The 22,894-nt window shown below is 48.3% G+C and overlaps 1 protein-coding gene across 2 annotated transcripts in view; it reads left to right on the forward strand.

Annotated features, from left to right (window-relative positions):
* Nucleotides 1-22,894, forward strand: part of PLAC8 (placenta associated 8) — a 97,904-nt gene that overhangs the window by 13,430 nt on the left and 61,580 nt on the right. Inside the window, exon 1 of one of the 2 annotated variants that reach the window (XM_069626562.1) lies at nt 22,729-22,830. The exons of the other annotated variant lie outside the window; for it this stretch is intronic. The gene's annotated coding sequence lies outside the window, so the exon portion shown is untranslated. Of the gene's footprint in view, nt 1-22,728; nt 22,831-22,894 lie in introns of those variants that run through there. 2 annotated transcript variants of the gene reach the window in all.

Consider the following 22,894-nt stretch of genomic DNA (forward strand, 5'->3'; position numbering starts at 1 on the left):
TAAATTCTTTGTAATGGCAATTCCTTAATATGTGCTGTAAAAACAAACATCAAACAATGTATTCTGGTATAATTTCCATTCAGTGTTTGAAAACAAGCACATTTGTTTAGCTTATGTCATGGTTGTAAACGTGGCTGAAAGTGACATCTACGGTTGAAGAGTAGTACTGGCACTCATTTTCATTTGCATTACTGCAGGGCATGAACCTGGTCGAGGAAGTCAGTCTCTGAGTTCTGGCAGAGCCCTGGCTCAATGTCAATATTTGGAAACTGACGGGGCTGAGCCCTGGCCCACTTATAGCCCTGCTTTAGGCCTTCATGACCATCATATCTTTAGGCCCTCAGCTCCACCTGCTGGGGCGTCTTGTTTTGCACTTCAGGGCTGCCTGTTCTGCTGTGCACCTATGGCTGACTGACTGGCATCACCAGGACCACTAAACACTTCCACCAACAGGGTTCTCCTGCTTTCTAGTACTTTTGACCTATGCCATCAGGGCTGCACGTTTAGCCCCAAAGGTTGCCTTTTTTTAACGCAAAGCTTAATTCAGCGTTACTCTGCTTCCCTTTGCCTGCCTGAGCCTACTCTAACCAGAGTCCTTCCAGGACCACCTATTTTCCTCCATCCCTGCTCACAGAACAACCTAGTTTCCAACCCCAGAGCCACGTGTCTGAATTGCAGCTGCAAGGCTGGATTGGCCAGGGTGCAAAGGGTCCACCTGCACCAGGACCCCTTAATCACAAAGCACCAGCCTGATGCAGAAGAATTGTCCAGCTGCTCGTGAATGTAGGATCCAGGGCTCTGGGAGAGGTGTGTTAACTGACACCTCCCTCTGCTCTGTGCCAGTGTGTGGGGCTGGCTATCCTGGCTAGCGGCGTTGAGTCTGGATGCATACGACGGAGTGGGTGAGTGTAAACAAATCTGTGTCTCCATGCACAGGGTTTGGTGGGCACGCATTTCTGTGTGCTTGTGAATGTCTGCACATGTGTGTATGTATTAGTGTCATCTCTGCGTGGCATTTTTTTGATTCGGAATTGCTCAACCTAAGTTTTCAGTTTCCACAGGTAGACTTATTTTGGCTTTTGGTGAGACGCTTCTTATCTTCTTAGTGTTGAGCAATTGGGTTAGGCCAGTCAATGGCTGCTCCTGCGAGTTTCACCTGGATATTTACTGAGTTGGGGCGTTTATTGTCAGTCATTTGTTGTGATTTTAGGATGTTACTCTTTTAGAATGTGAGTTGACGAACCATCTGCTGGCACAAGTGGTGCCTCAGCTGGTGTTCGTTCTGGTAAATTGTCTTTTTCGTGACAATGGCTTTGCGATATGGTATGACAGTGAAGTATTTCCTCTGTGGACATGGAGTTCTTACTTCTTTGAGGAGTCCCTTGCAGCGGTCAAGACTAGGTCTCAAGAGGGGTGACTGAAAGCCCGCAATGAGCACACAAAGCAAGGACGCTTACAAATTACTCCAGACAGGTGTTATATTAAAAATATAGACACATTTATTACAAGGCCTTTGTAACATCGACCATAGTAAAGAATCACGGTAAAACTCCAGTAAACCAACACATCACAATCAATACAATATATATATATACAAGACCAAGGGGTCTAAGGAATTAGAAGCACGAAATATGCAGACCACCTAGATGGGGGGGAAAACAGGCAGTGCAAGTAATCGTTAGACCCAGTTCGACATCAGAGGCCACCTAACTAGAAGGAAGTCTGAGCCCTACGAAGAGTGGAGCCTTGTCCTCAAAAGTACCTGCACCCGCGGGAGCCAACGGGCAAAGGAGAGTCTCTTCAGGGAAATCAGGCAGTTCAGAGAGGTGAACAAAACGATGATGAACAGATCCCTGCTACTCAAGCGCGGCCTCCACTTGTGGGCAGAAGCAGGGCGTGAGGGCGGAAAAGGGTTGCTGTTTACAACAGCGATGGAAAGCCACAGGCTCCTGCAGGAGGGCGACCGAGGACTACTCACCGGTCCCCGATGCAGGCAGACCCAGGCTTCTCCGGTTCAGTTTCGGTACTGGCAGGTTCAGATGCGATCAGCAGGATGTCTCGACGTCGTGAAGATTCCGTGACAGCAGGAGTCAGGGTCGAGGGTGTCCCAACTGCAGCAAACACGCACAGATTGTTACCACAGCAGGGCAACTCGGCAACCGCGTGTATTCCGGTCCCAAAGCACATGTCTCACTTCAGACCTGGGAACGCCAAGTGTACGAATCGTGTGAGAGTGCCGAGGACTCGGAATTTAGCAGCAGCCAGACGGCGGTGCAGAGCAAGATTCCTGTGTAGGCTGGTCAGTCCACTGGATGGCCTAGGGATGCTTCCGAAGGCTTACGTACATGAAGCGCCTTTGCAGACCTTCTCGTTCGATCAGAGGCCGAGTGGTCTCGCAGGACGACAGCAGTGCAGGGTGCCAAACCTTCAGGGGGTCACCAGCGAGTCCTCGACTCAGCTTCTTAGTTGCAGGATACTTGGCTCCTTACCCTTTGTTCGTGGGAACTCAGGAGATCGACCTGGTAGTGGTGTTTTCAGCCTCCTCTTATCCAAAGTTCCCTTCGCGCCAAAACGGAGAGGGCCCAATGGGAGATCCGCTCACAAACACACCATACGTGGACCTATCACGGACCACGGTGGTCCCAGGCATTCAGGACACTCTAGACTCTCTGGCACCCAGGATGTGTATTGGGAACAGACATCCCAGCCCACATCCTGGAGGCGCACACAAGGCATGCAGAAGCCCATGAAAGCGTTGTGTTTCGCGGGAAAGTGCATGACCAAATAAGGACTGCCCCGGGTCGGCTCGACCTGGGTGAAGGTGAAGGGGCAAGACGGTTAGCGGACAGGACAAAGAACCTCGTGGCATGGCCATTTTGGAGGCCAGGCCACCCATTTGGGCCAAACGCGGGAAGCGCGGTTAACATGGCAAAAAGGGATTCAAAACACAAAGAAATGATAGCTGCCACCAGTCCCGTCCGTAACACACTTGCACATTTCATAATAAGTCCAGCGAGAGTTTCTAGGGACCTTTGGAATGACTAGAGACCCAGGAGCGTGGTAATGTAAGTTATGGTGCACTTGTGTTTCATGTTGCTCAAAAGCTGCAACATGAGGAAAGGACTAAGGGAAACTAAGTCTCCCAGTACTGACTGTCTTAAGGGCATGTCAGTTTCCCCAGAAGAATTGAGAGAAAGCCCAGAGGAGTGCGGCGGAAGGCTGCGCTTCTCTGGCAAAGTCTAGATCAGGGTGTAAAACAACAGCAAAAGGTTTGGGGGTTGCCACATGGAAGGAAAATGACCTACAATTATGAAATCGTTCCTAACACTCGCCCCTCCCAGACTAAGGACAGGGGGAACTAATCCACCCCTGGATGAGTTTCTTGTTCAGGTCGGTTAAACATTCTGGACAACCCATCAGCATTGCTATGTTGGACACCTGGCCTATGCTCAATAGTGAAGTCAAAGCCTTGCAGACTTATGGACCACCTAAGCAACTTTGGATTCTCTCCCTTCATGTTCATTAGCCACTTTAAGGGCTTATGGTCAGTTTGCACAGTGAAGTGGGTCCCATAGAGGTAGGGCCTCAGCTTCCGTAGGGCCCACACAACAGAGAAACATTCTTTCTATACTGCGGACCATCTGAGCTCTCTGTCCTTAAGCTGGCGACTAATGAAACCAATAGGGTGTTCCTTACCCTTCTCATCTACTTGCGATAGTACAGCTCCTATCCCAGTGTCAGAGGCGTCTGTCTGCACAATAAAAGATCTTTGATAATCAGGGGCCCTGAGGACAGGGGCATGGCACAAGGAGTCTTTTAAGCATTGAAGGCCTTCTCACACTCATCGGTCCAAGTTAGCTTCTTGGGATTCTTCGGAGTGGTGAGAGCAGTCAGAGGGGCAGCTATGGTACCATAGTCTGCCATGAAGTTGCGGTAATACCCTGTGAGTCCTAAGAAGGCTCTCACTTGGGTCTGTGTAGTGCGGGTAGGCCAGTTTTGTACTGCTTGTACTTTACTGGGTAGAGGCTGTATCCTCCCTCCACCTACTTCATGTCCAAGGTAAACCACGGAGCCTTGTCCAATCTGGCATTTACTAGCCTTTTTGGTCAAGTGTGCTTTCTGAAGAGCCTGTAGCACAATCCTGAGGTGTTTCACATGGTCTTCCCAGGTGGCGCTGAAAATTGCTATATCATCCAGATATGCAAGACAGAATTCATCCAACCCATTTAACACATGATTCACAAGCCTCTGGAAAGTGTCAGGTGCATTCTTCAACCCAAACGTCATTACCCTGAACTGGTAAAGACCGTCTGGAGTCGAGAACGCTGTCTTCTCCTTGGCATGTTCTGCTAGGGCTATTTGCCAATAGCCTGCAGTGAGGTCAAATGTGCTGAGGTACTTGGAGGCACCCAAGGTATCCACCAGCTCATCTGTTCGAGGAAAGGGGTGTGCATCTGTCTTGGTGACAGCATTCAGAGCCCTGTAATCCACGCAGAACCTCAATTCAGAAGTACGTGCCTTTGGAACCAAAACCACAGGGCTGGACCAAGGGCTACTAGAGGGTTCAATCAACCCAAGATCTGACATTTTGTTGACCTCTGTCTTAATGTAAGACCGTACTTTGTCTGACATTCTGTATCCTCTACTTTTGGTAGGTACGCTGTCTCCTGTGTCTATGTTATGTTTGTACCAAGGTGTCAAACCAGGGGACTGCGAAAACAGGGGGAAAATTGCCTAAGCAAACTTTTCACCTCAGCCTGCTGATCAGAAGCCAGATGAGGGGCCAATCGGACACCCTCAAAGGAGCTATCTGAAGGACCGCTTTGGAACAGGTCGGGGAGAGGTTCAGACTCCTCTTCCTCAACATCTGAAGCCAGTAGCAGTGCTGCAATTTCGACTCTTGGTACGAAAGCCTTCAGCCTATTTACATGGAACACTTTTGGAGCCTGTCCAGGCCTTCCAAGGTCGACTAAATAGTTGACCTCACCCAGGGGCTCCACCACTGTGTAAGGGCCTGACCATTTATCCTGTAAAGCTCTAGGCCTTATGGGATTCATGATCAGGACTTGCTTACCAGGTGTGAAGTTGATGAGGGAAGATTCTGGTCATACCAATGTTTCACCAGGGCTTGTCCTGCCTTCAACTTGTCACTAGCCAGACCCATCAGGAGTACCATCCGTTTTCTGAGCCCTAACACATAGTCTACTACGTTAGTAGTAATAGGGGGAGTGGTCATCTCCCATCCCTCCTTGACTATGGCTAAGGGTCCCCGCACAGGGTGACCAAACAGACGTTCGAAGGGGCTGAAGCCAACACCCTCCTGTGGTACCTCTCGGTAGGCAAACAGTAAGCATGGTAAAAGAAGATCCCATTTTCTTCTTTGAAGCTCTTCAAGGGCCCCAATCATACTCTTTAACGTTCTGTTGAACCGTTCCACCAGACCATTGGTTTGGGGGTGGTATGCGGAAGAGAACTTGTAGGTGACCCCACATTCTTTCCACATAGCCTGCATATACTTCGACATAAAGTTGCTGCCTCTGTCAGACACAACTTCTTTAGGGACGCCAACCCTAGTAAAGATGCCAAGTAACGCTTTTGCAACTGACTTGGCAGTTACAGTTTTTAATGGGATGGCCTCAGGATACCTGGTAGCATGGTTGACCAGCACCAGGATAAACCTATTACCTGAGGATGTTTGCGGGTCAAGGGGACCAACAATGTCGATCCCTACCCTTTCGAATGGTATTCCCACAAATGGGAGTGGTACCAGTGGAGCTTGGATTTTTGAGCCACTCTTACCAGATAGCTGGCAGGAGGCACAACTCCTGCAGTGACTTTCTACTTGCACCCCCATCTTGGGCCAGTAGAAGTGCATGGATAACCTTTGATTGGTCCTCTTAATCCCAAGGTGACCAGCAAGGGGCACTTCATGTGCCAGCTGCAGGAGGAAGGGTCGTACAGCAAGGGGAACCACCAACCTCCTATGGTCTCCTACTGTAGACTCTGTGGACTCACTATACAGGAGTCCACCTTCCCAATAAATCCGATGCTTCCCAGGAGGTTCACCCTCAAGCTGGGAACAGGCCTGTCTCCTTAGGCCTTCCAGATATGGGCACTCACGTTGGCCTTTACTGAATTCTTCCCTGTCAGGACCACCTTCTACTAACAAGTCGTTTAGTTGAGGATGGTCATTGGGGTCAAATACTTCAGGCATCGCCGCCTCCTCGTCAGGTCCGGGCGATTGACCAACTTTCTCCACCGCAGTGGTAGGTGAGTTCAGGGGAATATTTTCTTTCCCTCGTTTTGGTTTTCTGACTCCTTTAGCCTTGGGTTTCCCCTTTGGCTGGGGCAGCTCACTGATCTTGGTCAGTGCTGCCCTTGTTTGAGACCTTGTGCAGGGTCTGTCAGCAGTGTCTCCCACGAGCCCTAAAGCTTGGAGATCATTGCCCAACAAGACCTTTCCTGGGACGCTTCTCTGAATGCTCGCTGGAATCCTGACTGCTGTACCATTGATAGTAAAATTTACAGGTATTAATGGAAACATGAGAGGTGGGCCGTCAGCCAACTTAGTGGGCATCAGAGTAGCTCTGGCAACTTCCTCTGGGTCTACCGAGGTAGAATCCACTACAGTTCGACTGCACCCACTATCCCTAAGAGCTGGAGTATCCACTCCATTGATCAGCACACTGTCTCTAAAGTAGTGCTTGATGTTATCTGGAATCCTAGCATAAGCCTCTGTGACTTTAGGCTCCCAGGAACCCAGGGAAACTAAAACTACCTCAGCTTCTATCCCACTGGGGAAGGAGTCTGAGGAGAAGGATGGCCCAGTAATCTCTTCTTCCTCGTAGGAGGAGAAGGCCAGATTAGCGGAGTGGACCCCCAAGGTTTTGACCTTACATCTGGGATCCCCCTTCATGTGGTCAGTTGCTCCACAAGCAAAACAAGATCCATTGGGTCTGTTTACATAGGGAGGCTTATTATAACCAGAGTTCTGTTTTGGAGGCTGACCTCCACTACCCTGTGAGTTCTCTCGTGTCTTACCCTTATTTTTCTTTTTGTGGCCCTTTTGAGAAGAAGATTTATCAGTTTCTCCACCCTCCTTATCTTTGGACTTTTTCCCTTCCTCCTGCTTACCAGGATGAGTCTTGTCCTTATGGGACACTCGATGTGACACCCACAAATCTGCTGCAATGGCAAGCTTGTTAGGATCTATCTCCTTTGAATCTGCCAAATGCTGCTTAAGCTCAGGGGAAGAAGATGCAAAAATATGTTCCAGCATGACGAGACTTATCATACCTTCAAAGGTAGAAACCTTATAACCTTCGACCCAGCCAGTCAAGTTTTTTAAGGATTCGGTTACATAAGATACCCAAGTACCACCTTCTTTTTTCTTATACTCTCGGAATCGTTTTAAATATTGGGCAGGAGTCTTTCCAAACTTTAAAATGAGAGTTTGTTTCAACATTGCAAAATCTGCTCGCTCAGCCTTTGACATTTCCATAATGGCACTGCAGCCAGAATGGGGCAGTCTGCTAAGTAACCAGGCAATTTTATCAGCATTGTCAACTTGTTGAACTTCACATGCATACTCAAATGTATTCAGCCAGTCCGTAATGTCATTCTTTTCCTCCTACACACTGAGCAGATCTTTTGGAAACCTTGGATGAGAGGAGGCCCCAGACCCGTCTCCAGGACCCTTAGATCCATTGGCAACTTGAAGCTTGGCCAGTTCCAACTGGTGATCCCTGTCTTTCTGTTTTTCTGCCTGTTCGATTTTTAGTTTGGCCATATTGAAATCAAGCTCCTTCTGCCTAAACAGCAGTTCTTGCTTCTTGAATTCAAGTATGGCCTCCCCATCAGCACTGGCAGAGGAAACATTGGACATTTCATCCTCCCTGTCCTCATGGTCGCTGGGGAGCAGTGAGGCGGCAGAACTGAGTTCTGCCAGTGAGAGCAGCCCCACCTCCTTCCGCACTGTCCTCAGAAGTTATAGCGCTAAACTGAGCTGCTTGCCACGCCATGATTATTTGGATCATTTCCATTTTTGTGCCTTGCGAGGAGACACCTCTTTCAGCACACATCTTTTTCAATGTTTCGGATTTAGAAGCATTTAAAGTTCACAAGGTACTTGTTTCCATACTGTTAGATAGGACTATGGCCTTTAAAAAGTTATACTACGACAATTCACTACGTGTCCTGTTAGAAATAACTTGAAATGCCCTTGCTTGTGCGCAACACTGGATACCCTCAGTCGTATCCCACCGCTGTACACCAATTTGTTAAGATGGATTTCTGAACTCTGTTCTGGAGGGGCAGAGGTTCAGAAGGCCAGCCTAGTTTCTTGGAACAGGGTAACCTCTGGACAAGCCAGACCAATCAGGGTAGCGATGGCGGCGGTCAAGACTAGGTCTCAAGAGGGGTGAGGTTGACTGAAAGCCCGCAATGAGCACACAAAGCAAGGACGCTTACAAATTACTCCAGACAGGTGTTATATTAAAAATATAGACACATTTATTACAAGGCCTTTGTAACATCGACCATAGTAAAGAATCACGGTAAAACTCCAGTAAACCAACACATCAATACAATATATATACAAGATCAAGGGGTCTAAGGAATTAGAAGCACACAATATGCAGACCACCTAGATGAGGGGGAAAACAGGCAGTGCAAGTAATCGTTAGACCCAGTTCAACATCAGAGGCCACCTAACTAGAAGGAAGTCCGAGCCCTACGAAGAGTGGAGCCTTGTGCTCAAAAGTACCGGCACACGCGGGTGCCAACAGGCAAAGGAGAGTCTCTTCAGGGAAATCAGGCAGTTCAGAGAGGTGAACAAAACGATGACGGACAGATCCCCGCTACTCAAGCGCGGCCTCCACTTGTGGGCAGAAGCAGGGCGTGAGTGCGGAAAAGGGTTGCTGTTTACAACAGCGATGGAAAGCCACAGGCTCCTGCGTGAGGGCGACCGGTTAGGGTATTGACTACTCACCGGTCCCCGATGCAGGCAGACCCAGGCTTCTCCGGTTCAGTTTCGGTACTGGCAGGTTCAGATGCGATCAGCAGGATGTCTCGACGTCGTGAAGATTCCGTGACAGCAGGAGTCAGGGTCGAGGGTGTCCCAAATGCAGCGAACACGCACAGATTGATACCACAGCAGGGCAACTCGGCAACCGCGTGTATTCCGGTCCCAAAGCACACGTCTCACTTCAGACCTGGGAACGCCAAGTGTACGAATCGTGTGAGAGTGCCGAGGACTCGGAATTTAGCAGCAGCCAGACAGCGGTGACAGAGCAAGATTCCTGTGTAGGCTGGTCAGTCCACTGGATGGCCCAGGGACGCTTCCGAAGGCTTACGTACAGGATTTGGTGAAGATGCCGAGAATAGTTGTTCCCACTATTCTAAAGGGTCGAAGCGCCTTTGCAGACCTTCTCGTTCGATCAGAGGCCGAGTGGTCTCGCAGGACGACAGCAGTGCAGGGTGCCAAACCTTCAGCGTGTCACCAGCGATTCCTCGACTCAGCTTCTTAGTTGCAGGATACTTGGCTCCTTACCCTTTGTTCGTGAGAACTCAGGAGATCGACCTGGTAGTGGCGTTTTCAGCCTCCTCTTATCCAAAGTTCCCTTCGTGCCAAAACGGAGAGGGCCCAATTGGAGATCCGCTCACAAACACTCACACCATACGTGGACATATCACGGACCACGGTGGTCCCAGGCATTCAGGACACTCTAGACTCTCTGGCACCCAGGATGTGTATTGGGAACAGACATCCCAGCCCACATCCTGGAGGCGCACACAAGGCATGCAGAAGTCTGCTAAAGCGTTGTGTTTCGTGGGAAAGTGCATGACCAAATAAGGACTGCGCCGGGTCGGCTCGACCTGGGTGAAGGTGAAGGGGCAAGACGGTCAGCGGACAGGACAAAGAACCTCGTGGCATGGCCATTTTGGAGGCCAGGCCACCCATTTGGGCCAAACGCGGGAAGCGCGGTTAACATTGCAAAAAGGGGGTTCAAAACACAAAGAAACGATAGCTGCCACCAGTCCCGTCCGTGATACACTTGCACATTTCATAATAAGTCCAGCGAGAGTTTCTAGGGACTTTGGAATGACTAGAGACCCAGGAGCGCGGTAATGTAAGTTACAGTGCACTCGTGTTTCATGTTGCTCAAAAGCTGCAACATGAGGAAAGGACTAAGGGAAACTAAGTCTCCCAGTACTGACTCTCTTAAGGGCATGTCAGTTTCCCCAGAAGAATTGAGCGAAAGCCCAGAGGAGTGCAGCGGAAGGCTGCGCTTCTCTGGCAAAGTCTAGATCAGGGTGCAAAACAACAGCAAAAAGTTTGGGGGTTGCCACATGGAAGGAAAATTACCTACAATTATGAAATCTTTCCTAACATTAAGGACTCGAAGGATGAAGATTTCTATTAAGTATCTAGGGCATTATCTCGTAATCCCCTCAGTCCCCCTTAAAGGTGAGGGCTGGGGCGAGGAGAGTGGACCTCAGAGTGATGAAGATCACCAGGCAGTAATCACAACATTATCAGTGGTGGCTTGTTCATAAAGAACGATGTAGCACAGCTCTACCCCCATTATGGAGGAGTCTAGAGACTGTTGATTAGCCAGGCAAGAACACGCGTCACCAACAAGTGCTGATGTCACTTTTTCTAGGTGCAGACATTTTTATTTGCTGTTGCAAGAAAATTGAGCTAATCCATTATCATCACTTTGAGTCTCTAAAGCGCTGGTGCTCTTGAAAAAGCTCATGGCTTTGACTGTTAAAGGGATGGTCTAGTAAAAAATGTTATTTAAAAAATAGATAGGCAACATAAAAAAAAAATACTAGCATTCTCCGTTTTAAAACTTCCTATGTAAAATTTTGAGCTATTCAAGCTCAAAATTCGCAAAAGCAAGCACATGGGCACATCCATTTTGTGAAATGGAGGCCCTCCTGTGCTGGCTTTTGCTTTTGCGGCACTAATGAAGGAAAAGCCAGCCAGCTGTAGTAAACAAAGGCTACCGCTGGGTGGCTTTCCCTTCATTAGTGCTGTAGGCAGAGGACGGGGACCGGAGACCAGAACAGGAAAGCTGCAGCTGAATCTCGGTAAGTGCTATTTATTTATTTTTTAAAAATAAGCACTAGCTGCGTTTTTTTTTCTATGTTTTCCGGGCTGGAGGAGCCCGGAAAACTTAGAAATAAAACCGCAGCTTTAAAAACGTTATTGTGTTGGAAAACGCGGCGGTTTTTCTTTCCAAGTTTCTCAGGCTCCGAAACTTGGAAAGAAAAACCGCAGCGTTTTCCAACACAACCGCGTGTGTTTCTGCCTGCTGTGGCTATCACTTTGGGTCTCCGGTGCTCCCAGGGGAGCACCGGAGACCCAAAGTGAAAGCCACAGCAGGCAAAAACACACAGGGTTATGTTTACATGCCGCATAGTGTTTCTACCTGCAGCTGATTTCCCATTTGGGGCTCTCGGGCTCCCCGTGGGGAGCCCGAGAGACCCAAGTGGGAAATGCTAAATGCTGCGTTGTCTGCCTGAATCTGCTTTCCCATTTGGGGCTTTCAGCCCCAAATGGGAAAGCAGATTCAGGCAGAAACAACGCGGTTGTGTTGGAAAACGCTGCGGTTTTTCTTTCCGAGTTTCTCAGGCTCCTCCGAGCCGGAGGAGCCTGAGAAACTTGGAAAGAAAAACCGCAGCGTTTTCCAACACAATAACGTTGTATTTATGTTTGCGGGCGCTTCAAAAACGACCGCAAACATAAATACGTTTTTAAAGCTGCCGTTTTATTTCTAAGTTTTCGGGGCTCCTCCAGCCCGGAAAACTTAGAAAAAAAACCGCAGCTAGTGCTTATTTTTTAAAAAAAAATAAATAGCACTTACCGAGATTCAGCTGCAGCTTTCCTGCTCTGGTCTCCGGTCCCCGTCCTCCGCCTACAGCACTAATGAAGGGAAAGCCACCCAGCGGTAGCCTTTGTTTACTACAGCTGGCTGGCTTTTCCTTCATTAGTGCCGCAAAAGCAAAAGCCAGCACAGGAGGGCCTCCATTTCACAAAATGGATGCGCCCATGTGCTTGCTTTTGCGAATTTTGAACTTGAATAGCTCAAAATTTTACATAGGAAGTTTTAAAACGGAGAATGCTAGTATTTTTTTTTATGTTGCCTATCTATTTTTTAAATAAAAATGTTTACTAGACCATCCCTTTAACTTCTACGGTCGAGGATAAGAAATAGTAATAGAAAATAGTAACAGTGTGGTCTAGCACCTAGCTTTGCACCTTCCAGGATGAGCTGTGTGCGTGTGTGAGTAAGTGGAGCTTGGAGTGTTGGTGTGAGGCCTGGAACCTGGGGGCATTGGAGTTCTAGAGATGACTGTTTGGGGGACAGGGAAAGAGAGTCAGAGGAGGTAGAAGCAAATTACCTGCTCCCCATTCTTACCTTCCTATTTGAACTGTAACAATAAAGGAACTTACCTTTTCTACATACCTGGCTCTGAAGTGGTTCCTGTGTGTCCTGCCTGAGGTTGATGTCACTCTAAGATACATCAGTAACTCCATGCTGCATATGTGTTTTGGTAAAGGGTTCCAATGATTTACCGCCTGCACCAAGAGCTATTGCCACATTGCCTCACTTTGTGATGACTGGTATGCTCAGACTATGCACAGATGTTAAGCAGATATTTCATTTAGACTGATATTAGAACTGTTTGCCCTGCACAAAATCAAAGCCCAGACCGCGCAAGGCCAGTTGGGTGATGCACATTGACTTAAAACCTATGCGGTAAGAGACCCTGAGCCAATGTAGCGCTAGGGAGACGAGGTCCTTCAGGCCAAGATGGAATGTGGATTAAGCCACTGGGTGGACCTGAACCTTCCAGAGTATGCATATTGGGTGTGTAGCAGTTCCTCGATACAGTCAGTTTGCAGAGTAGAGGTCCAGTAAGTGAGAAAATTAAAGTTACATCTGGGAAGGGAGCTTTTCATGCAAGCTGGGTAACAAGGATTGAGACATATTCATGATAATGCCACTTTTTCTAAAATCATGAATGGGTTATGCATGGCAAACAACTCTAGTGGCAAGTTGGATTGTTCAAATAAGATGTTGCTGTTAACCCAGATGCTGACTTGCAGAAACTTGGACAAATATGCTTAATGACCTGACGTACATCGCCAAAGATTGGTTTCTGATGTATGCTTTCAAGGTTGTGTATGCCTGTGCTGGGTCCTGGGGCATGGCACTGGCCACCTTAAATTGGACAGCCCTCCTTTTCTTTGTGGTTGGCACCAAAAGGTGGAATATGTGCGAGCCACCAGCCCGCCCTTGCTCAGGGACATGGGTGGTGGGTATCCAGGCAGCAGTATCGGGCTGCACTCTACTGAGTGGTTAGGCACCAGTCACAAACTAAAGCAGCCACAAAGAGGTGAGGAACTGATTCCCACCATGTGCTGTGCTGTGCTTTATATAGCGCAAACACAAGAGCACATTTGCGGTGAAACTGCTGTGTGGACGATACCTACTGCAACAGAGGCACTAATACCCAGGACTCTGCCATTGGAGGTAACAGAAGCCCTGCAAGTGCCCCCTACAATCCTTCCTGATATGGAAGGGCAGAATAAAGGCCTCACCTTGCTCCTGAGATGCTGGAATGGGTTTCCCAGTGACCACAGAACAAAGGACATGACCGCTGGCTCTCCATGCATCTCCAAACCACCTAAACGTCGGTTTGGGCATATTCGATGCTGTCCAAGCTGCTGCAAGGAAACTGCCAGAGACCTTGACTGCCTCTGAATTTCACTTGACGTCAAAGTTCTGCCATCTCTCATTCAACATCACCTGCCTGCGTACTGCTTCTTCAAACTCCAAGCTGTCACTGGTACAGTACCCCCTTGCTGTGTTGAGCCAGCCACGACTGCTCGCCCCTGAATGCTAGTCTCCGCATCTACCCCTCTGAGGCTCAGTCTCCGAGCATCATTGCCAAGACATCTCCTGTAGTGCCCAGAATATTCAACCCGTAAGACATCGATGCTGAACATCACTGCATCGTTATAACCCATTGTCACATCTCCTCGACTTTACCCCTGCTTGGCGTTGAAAGGGCCCATACTCCGAGTTCGAAAACCAAAAAACCTGGCTCAGTTCTGTTTAACCCCAAAGGCAAAAAAATGTTTATATTGAAATGTTAATTTGTTTGTTTGAGAATGTGCACTAATATAGGAACATTACCTCAATAATCAAGAGGTTGGTGTCCATGTGTACCCCCCATTGTCAAAATACAAAACCTGTCCGTTTACTGTCTTGTTTGTGAAAAAAACAAATACCTATCAGCATGCAAAAGAAATTGTTTGGAGATTCAATAAATTAATCTAAAACATTACTGTTTTTGATCACCCACCTGATTCTTTCATATTATTATTATCTTCATGAACTTGACATTTTGGTTTGGGTTGATTACTGTGAATCTTTTTGGTCGTTGGAGAAATCATTGCAATTCTTTTTCACAGATACATGTTGCTGCATATATGAGGGGGGAGACCCCCGCAGTCCTCCCAGTTAACCCCATTACATTAATTATACCCCTACACCCACCCCCACATATATTTGCGGCAAAATGCGTGAAACTATTTGCAACCAATTCTCCAATGACCAAATTGGACGTGCAATAGTCAACCAATCCCAACATTTTGCTACTAAATTCTTTGCTTGAGCAATATCTACAAAACCAGAGCACCCTTTTGTTTTAAAGTCTGCATTCTCTGTATTTTCCCTAAAAGGGTTTGGTCAGTAGTGTTTTTATGAGTTGGGTGCATTTATGTTAGCTTAATTAGTTTTGGCTATTGGGTGGCACTACAGCACCAACTATAAGAAGAAACAATTGCATTAGAGTACAGCTAGGGAGAAATTGCACATGAGAAGGGACACAAAGCTTATAGTTGTTGTTTGGTTATTTAACCACCCATTGATAGCCAGGGTAATCCTATGGCCATTCTCACACACTTCCTGCCCCTCCCAGCCCAAAACACATCGAAGTGCCTGCCAGTGTTTTTTCAAAGCAGTCTTCTGAGAGTTAATGACTTAATTGGAGCTGTAAAAGCATTACTGGTGTAATAGAAATGTCTTCACCAGGTCTGCCTTCAGCCACTAGATTTATTAGCACTATGCCTGTCCTTCACTGAAGTCCTGTTTGAAAGGAGCATTGGCAAAGCCAACAGTTTTGGCATTTACCAAGCACTGATATTATATGCCCATTTACTCACACCATTTTATAGCTGCTACAATTGATTGCCAGTTAATACCACTATGACCTTGTCCGGAAAATGCCTTTCCCGTGACTACACAAAGCCAACACTGTTGGCATTGCCAATGCTTGTATTTATAGAACCTTGTTTAGACATTCCTAAATGTGAGTGCCCCTGTACTATTGTTTGGATTGCACCTGTGTCAGCTCACACCCCTCCTGAAGAGTATAGCCTGCCCTCTGCCCACATTACTAAAGGAGGCATACTTGCCAGACTGCGGCTGTTTCACCTTTATAATTCTGCAGTTTCTCTATGCATTGCAGTTTCTCTGTCTCTCTCTCCTCCTTTCCATCTCTCTGCTCTCTCCCACCATGGTGCTCTCCATCTCTCCCATATACACTTAACTGCTACGCTATCGCCTATCCTACCTCACTCTCGAAGCCTGGAAGGAAAAAGTTCAAAAAAGATCTCCTGTTCTCCAATCCAGGCCTGCCCATCGCTGGCACCTACATCAGTGCTTCTTCCAGGCAGACAGTCACAGACATCCTCTTTGTCACTCCCTCTCCGGACCTATGGACTCCCCACATGGTCTGTGTCCTCTCCCCTTTCTATTCGTCGCCCATTAATGGTAGCACCAGATGGGAAGTACTTTTGGCAGGCTTCTCATCCTTTAGGTACATCATTACTGTCTCTCAGAATGGCACTGTCATGGCCCAGGGCTGTCAGCTCAACTTCCTCCTTCTTGATAGGTGTCTTTCTTCTCTCATCAACTTCCTCCCTTCTCCTGCCACCCCTCTGTCTGCCACCCCTCTTGCCCCTTCCGAACCACCGATGGGCATACCACATCCCTGTACCCCTTCGCGGACGACCTTCAAAGGTGGCAACCAGCTTCACCTAGCTACCCTCAACTCTCGCTCTGTTGTTAAGCACTCTTCTGATATCTGTCTTCTTCTTGAAGACTTTGACCTTCATGTTCTCACTCCCACTGAGACGTGGTTCACTGCACGCTCTGTCATTGCTTTTGACACACTCCTCCCTGAGGGTTACAAGATCCTCTTTAAGGCCAGGCCTAACCGGTCTGGAGGCAGACTGGCCTTGATCTTCCCCGAATGGGCTCCTGCTTCTATCATTCCCACTCAGACCTACTCTTCCTTTGAATGCCTTGTCTGCAGGCTTGGTGTCTGTCCAAACCTCCCGTTGACTCTCGCCACCATCTACAGTACTCCTGGTCCAGTCTTCCTCTTCCTCTCGGTGTGGTCTGACCTCACCTCTTCTCTTCTTGCCTCCACCTGCAAGTTTCTCCACCTCAGAGACTTCAATATTCACCTTGACTCTCCTTATTTGGCCACTGGACTCTTCAGCAGCCTTTGTGTCCGACACATTCAGCTGGACATACCTTGAATGCTCTCATCTCAGCAGACATCCCTATCTTCAACCCTCCCACTACACATCTCTCCTGTTCTGACCATGCTCTCCTGTCCTCTCACCTGGATCTCTTTGGTCCCCCAGCTAAGCCTCTGCCTGCACTGTCAGTCTCCTTCTAAATCATTTGACCGATGAAGAGTGTCAGTTGCTGCTTTTGCCGCCACTTTCATTCCCGCCACGTAGTACCACACTGACTCTGCCCTTGCTAATCTTCACCTCTCTATAACCAACACCCTGGACATCCTTGCCCCTGTCCTGAGGATCCACATGAAGCCCGTCTCCAAGTGCAACACCTGGTATGGCTCCGACCTAGCCTCTCTGAAACACAAGTGCAGAGGTGCTGAGTGGAAGTGGCAGGCATCAGGCACATCCTCTGACAGACTGGCCTGCCGCCTGCTCCAAAGGCAGTATAGACTCTCCATCCGCTCGAAGACGAGCGCCCACATGCAAGCCCGCATCTCTGGGGCCACTAACAATACAGGCAAATTGTTTAAAATCTGCAAGGAACTTGCCAATCCTACTGAAGTCTCCACTGCTCCCCTGCCATCCTTGACCCTCTTCACTTCACTGGCCTCTCACTTCTTAACCAAAGCTCAGGACATCATGTCCTTACTCTCCTCTACTCCCATTCCTCCTCCCTCCCCAGCTCTCAGGCCTCCCTTCGCCCCTCTCATCTTTTCTCCTACTCTCCTCTTTCTCGCCCATAGCACTGAATGAGGTCTCTAGACAAATCCTCTCTATGAACATCTCCTCCAAACAGGTGCTCCCTGCTCCTTCAGAACTATCAAGGACAACATTGCTTTCCTTGCGTCAACTCTGGCCGATTTCTGTAATCACTCCTTTGCCACTGGCTCCTTTCTGCTACCCCTCAAGCACTCCCTTGTGCATCCTCTCATCAAAAAGCATTCTGGCTTCGGAGAAGTCGGAAGCATGGAAACTGCTCTTCTGAACACCTCTGAAGACTTGCTCTCAAGTCGCAATTCCAACTCTCCATCTGTTCTTATCCTTCTGGATCTTTCCTCTGCCTTTCATGCTGTCAATCATGCCACCCTGACAAATTGGCTTAGTAACACCCTTGGCATCAGAGGTCTTGCACTGGACTGGGTCACCTCATTCCTCTCTGACCCACCTTCCCAGGTTCAACTGGGCCCTTTTCTCTCCCCATCACACTTTCCACCTGCAGTGTCCATCAAGGCTCTATCCTCTCGCCATGGCTCTTCAACATCTTCATTGCCCCTCTGGCCCACCTGATCTCCTCCTTCTCTCCTAACTTCCAGTGTTAAGCAGATGACACGCAGCTCCCCTTCAAGCTACCCTCTACTTCCTCCGCTTCCTCTTCTTTCATCCCTGACTGACTGCTAATTAGGCATGGTGTGCTTCCAATGATCTCTGTCTTAATACCAGTAAGACTGAGATTCTTCTCATTGGGACTCCAGCTCCCTCCTTCCCTCCTACCCTCTGGATGCCCTTTATGGGTCCGCTCCCCTCACCCTCTTGTGAGGCAAAAAACATTGGTGTCATCTTTGACTCCTCTCTCTCCTTCTCCCCTCACATCGTGGACCTTGCCAAGAAGGCCCACTATCAGCTGCACTTCCTCAGAGGCATTCAGCCTTTCCTCACCTTCCACCAGAAACTCAGTGTCTGCAGAGCTCTGGACCTCTCTAGGCTGGGCTACTTTAGCAGCATCTTCCTCAATCTTGCTTTAGCCTTCCTTCTTCCTCTTCAACTAATCCACAAAAGGACCGCAAGATTTATCCTTGGCCTCAAGCACAGGAACCGCATCTCTCCAGCCCTAATATCTCTCCACTGGCTCCCAGTTGCTGCTAGGATCAGTTCAAGACCTTCTGCATCATCCAAAAGGCTTTCTAGGGCTTGAGACCCAGCTACATCCAACTTTCTCCCTCTCTTCCTAAATAGCTCCCTGCTAGAGCCCTTCGGTCTTCTAGCTCCAACCCTCTGCAGATCAGACGCTTCTCTAAGCAGAGAGTGGGGGGTAGATCTCTCTCCTCTGCAGGAGCCTCCCTCTGAAATGGTCTCCCTACCCCTCTTAGGCTTGAGCTGGATCTCCTTAAGTTACGGAAGCTCCTCAAAACCCTACTTTTCTCTTCTTCTTTCCATCTCCCCCCCCGCTAACACTACTATCTGCTGCGGTGACTTGCTGCCTGGTTGCCTCTGAGTTCCACAGGGCACCAGCCCCCCCACACCCAGTCCAACCCCATCATCGCACTTAGCATGTGGACCCTCACCCCCTGCATCCCATGCAATACCTGGCACTTGCCCTCCTGTCCTCCGCTTACCACTCGCTCCTTCAACCCCCTTTCCACTTGCGCTCTCTTCCACTCCCCCCCACTCCCTCACACTCATGTTACAGCACTTGCACAATCCGAATGTCACAAAGTCTCCCCTGCCCTTGCTCCTTGTTCTCGCAGAGGCACAGCTCCACCTCACTGATGATGCCCAACAAGGCTGAAACACGTGTATGGGGTTGCTGTTGGTACTCTTGTTCAGAGAAGAATTGCCTAGCCTTTCGGTGCTGGACTGCCCCTGGGCAGGACAAAGACTAATATGCAGGGCTATTTCTCCTCTGTGAAAGGGACAGTGAGCTAAAGACTTGGTTGAGACTCTCCCAGGGGCCATCCACCCAAGAACAGGTCAATGGGCCGTGTTTGTGCTGGTAGAGAGACTCCCAGACCCCTCTTTGTTTTGCATATTAAGTAACTTTGGTTCTCACCCTAAGTTACCAGGGGAATCCAGACGTGGACCCATTGCTCACTGTTCTCGGAGAGGCACAGCTCCACCTCACTGATGATGCCCAACAAGGCTGAAACATGTGTATGGGGTTGCTGTTGGTACTCTTGTTCAGAGAAGAATTGCCTAGCATTTCAGTACTGGACTGCCCCTGGACAGACAAAGACTGATAAGCAAGGATATTTCTCCTTTGTAAAGGGGACAGTGAGCTAAAGACTTGGTTGAGACTCTCCCAGGGCCCATCCACCCAAGAACCGGTCAATGGGACGTGTTTGTGCTGGTAGAGAGACTCCCAGACCCCTCTTTGTTTTGTATACCTGAGTCTACTCTTCTGCCAGCTGAACCAGTGAGCTGCTCCTAGTACTGTGGCTGCCTGAATGCTGTCCACCACACACACCCAAGCCATCCACCCTGCTGTGACAGTACTGACAGTTATTACAGAAATGGAGTGGCACCAATGTCATGTAGGCTGATTAGACTGTGCTGGCATGACCAGCTTGAGCACCGGGCGTGTCACATTACAGCCCATTCTCTTCATGAAACTGAACAACTGGCACAGCAGCGCCAACATGGCTCACACTAGACAACTGGCACAGCAGCTCCAGCATGGCTCACACTGGACAACTGGCACAGCAGCTCCAGCATGGCTCACACTGAACAACTGACACAGCAGCGCCAGCATGGCTCACACTGGCCAACTGGCACAGCAGCGCCACCATGGCTCACACTGGAAAACTGGCAAAGCTGCACCAGCATGGCTCACATTGGATAACTGGCACAGCAGCTCCAGCATGGCTCAGATAGTGGCTTTGTCCATTGCTAGTCCACGGTGTATGTCCATCTGCATTTTGTTATAATGCCATGCAGGTCTGTGTGACACTACAGTTGGAGTGTCCTTGAGGTGTCAGTGGGCAGTCAAAAGGGAGGTCATAGGCGACTGATTCCATGGCATAGTGTCTCCTAATGTAGTATCAAAAAGTCTAAAATCGTACAGTATGGCATGAAAAAGGCATAAACGATGGAGAAAGAATGTTTTAAAGGATATAAACAATAATGTGACCCACTGTGATGTTTGTGAAGTGAAAAGGGTTCCCCCCGAAATTGGTTGGTTTCTAGGCACGGCATGATAACAATAACCCCAATCAAAATCATTCTACCTCACACACAAACAACACACCTTGGCACAACTCCAGCATCAAAACAACACAGGTTACACAATGGAACGTTCGCCACCTGAAGACATGTGTCTTCACTAAATGTCCCTATGCACAGTGCTTTAAGTGGGTCGGTCCTACCCTGCCCTCAATACCTGCACTTGTTATTTTTGAGAAAATTAGTACCTGCACTTCTCGAAGCCAAAAAAACAATACCAGTACTCAACTACTTGGTGTGATGAAAATGGCTCACATTAAAGAACTACGCTGCTGTGGCCTTTGCTGTTGAAAGTTGTGTTTTCTCCCTTCTCTCATCCTCACCCACAGAGTCAGTAATGTCTCCATCGGGGCCCACCCTGCATAACAATAGAAGTCAAAGATGCAGTTCCAGAGCTGCCAACACACCAGGCTAGGAACAATATTTTGCTAATTGGCTTCTACCCGTTACTGATGGAGGCCCTTGAGGGTTTTTATATGGAGCGTGGGCAAGTACTTTCATAAAACTTTTCTTTGTTATTAGCAGTGCTTTTGCTAATACATAAATGTTTATGTAATTGGAATTGTGATGGGACGTTTCGGACTGAAAAACCACACACATCACCATTTCCTACCAAATTCCTTATAAATAATTAGACAATGAAAGCCGCTTAACATGCAAAAAAGAAACTCCCATTTTATATGGCTAGTCGAACTTTCTTAACACATTGAATAACAAACTGGAAATGTGGGTGAAAGAATCCCAGATTCACTGCTTAAACAAAGTGTGTGATATTTGGCAAATCACTTAATGTCCATGAGTATTGCCTCCAAACATTGGGAGTTATCAAAGCCTGCCATCATTTGTACAACACAATACTGGTGTCAAAACGGGGCAAGATCAGTCTGCGATTGATTGAGAGATGGTTGCATTAGGCGACAGAATCACATTTCAAGTTACAAACCATTATGCTGAGATTTCGGTTGGAATCACTGATATGTTTCAGCAGTGTTCTCCACAGGCCAGGCTGAGAACAAATACAGGCTTACACAGAGTTAAAGAGAGTGTGAGAAAATTACTGAAGCGGGAGTGTGGGGAGAGAAACACATAGAAATGGACGTAAACAGAGAATGAGACACAAGGAGCGAAACACACATGGAAAAGGAGACAAATGGAGAAATGCGAAAATGGAGTGTAGTACATTGCGATATGAACTGAAATGAGTCAATGAGCCTCAGCCCGGCCTTAACAAAGGTGCAACTTTCAGACCCTTGCAGGATAAGCCTTGGTCCACTTAAAGCCTAGATTGGTGACTAACTGCTCTTCTTTTTTCAATTTAAAGCACTGCCTATGCACCACACTAACTTACCACAGACAGACCAATGCAACTGGTCACGCTCCTTAAACACCACTCTGACAGACAACAAGCATAACCACACAAACAATTTGCATTAGCAACATGGAGCATACATTAACCATTGGTCCAGACAGCTCACAAAATATCTCAAAGATGCGTACCACAGAAAGCCCTATGTTTTCAGATCTGCACATATCCACGTTGCAACAAATGAACCTTACCCTGTTCTCCCTTCTCCTGCACTAGTCCACCACTCCACCACTTGCAGATCAGGAAGCCCCAGGAACCTGTGAAAACCGCAGGCAAGCAATTCAAGACTAAGATAGTATCACAGGGCATATTTATTAAAGAGTTTCTCTCATTCCACTGTGGGGAAGTACTGTGGACAGCCCAAGCAACTGCGGTGGTTGGCAGCAATAGGGTAAGAAATTAATGTTGATTCTACCACAGTCAATCCGCTATACTACAATCTCTGGTTCACTCACTGGCTAGTGACACTATGGGCCTGATTAATGGAATTATATGAACGGTAAATAGGGACTTTGCACGCTAAACTGCGTGAAAAATCCCATTGGTTGATTCATGGAATCGACAGTGCTGCACTTTTTCGTACTTTGTGGGGACTTCGCGCAGGTTCGGCATGTCTCTGAGAGCGGCCGAGTGCATTGCATGAGACACCACGCAGAGCGTGGGCGTACCTTGCGCAGAGGGCAGGGAAGGGGGCAGAACTTGTAAAATGACTAAGAACAAGGGAAAATGTGGGCGTTACGAGGGACGGCCCACAGGCTGTCCATCACCCCCCCTGTTATTGCACAGAAGGATACCCATTCAGGGATCGACCGCGCAACCTCTGGGCAGGGAAATGGCCATGCAAAGCCCTCATTCTATCCGCCACCCGAATGCAGACGTATAGACACTTGCGCATACGATTCACTACACAGAGGTAAGATCGGGTGTGTGTACGTGGCAGGGTTCCTGATCTAATCTAGGGGTGTGCGTACGCAGTG

Source organism: Ambystoma mexicanum, chromosome 6p, assembly GCF_040938575.1.
Source record: "Ambystoma mexicanum isolate Mex_15411 chromosome 6p, UKY_AmexF1_1, whole genome shotgun sequence".
Lineage (NCBI taxonomy): Eukaryota > Metazoa > Chordata > Amphibia > Caudata > Ambystomatidae > Ambystoma > Ambystoma mexicanum.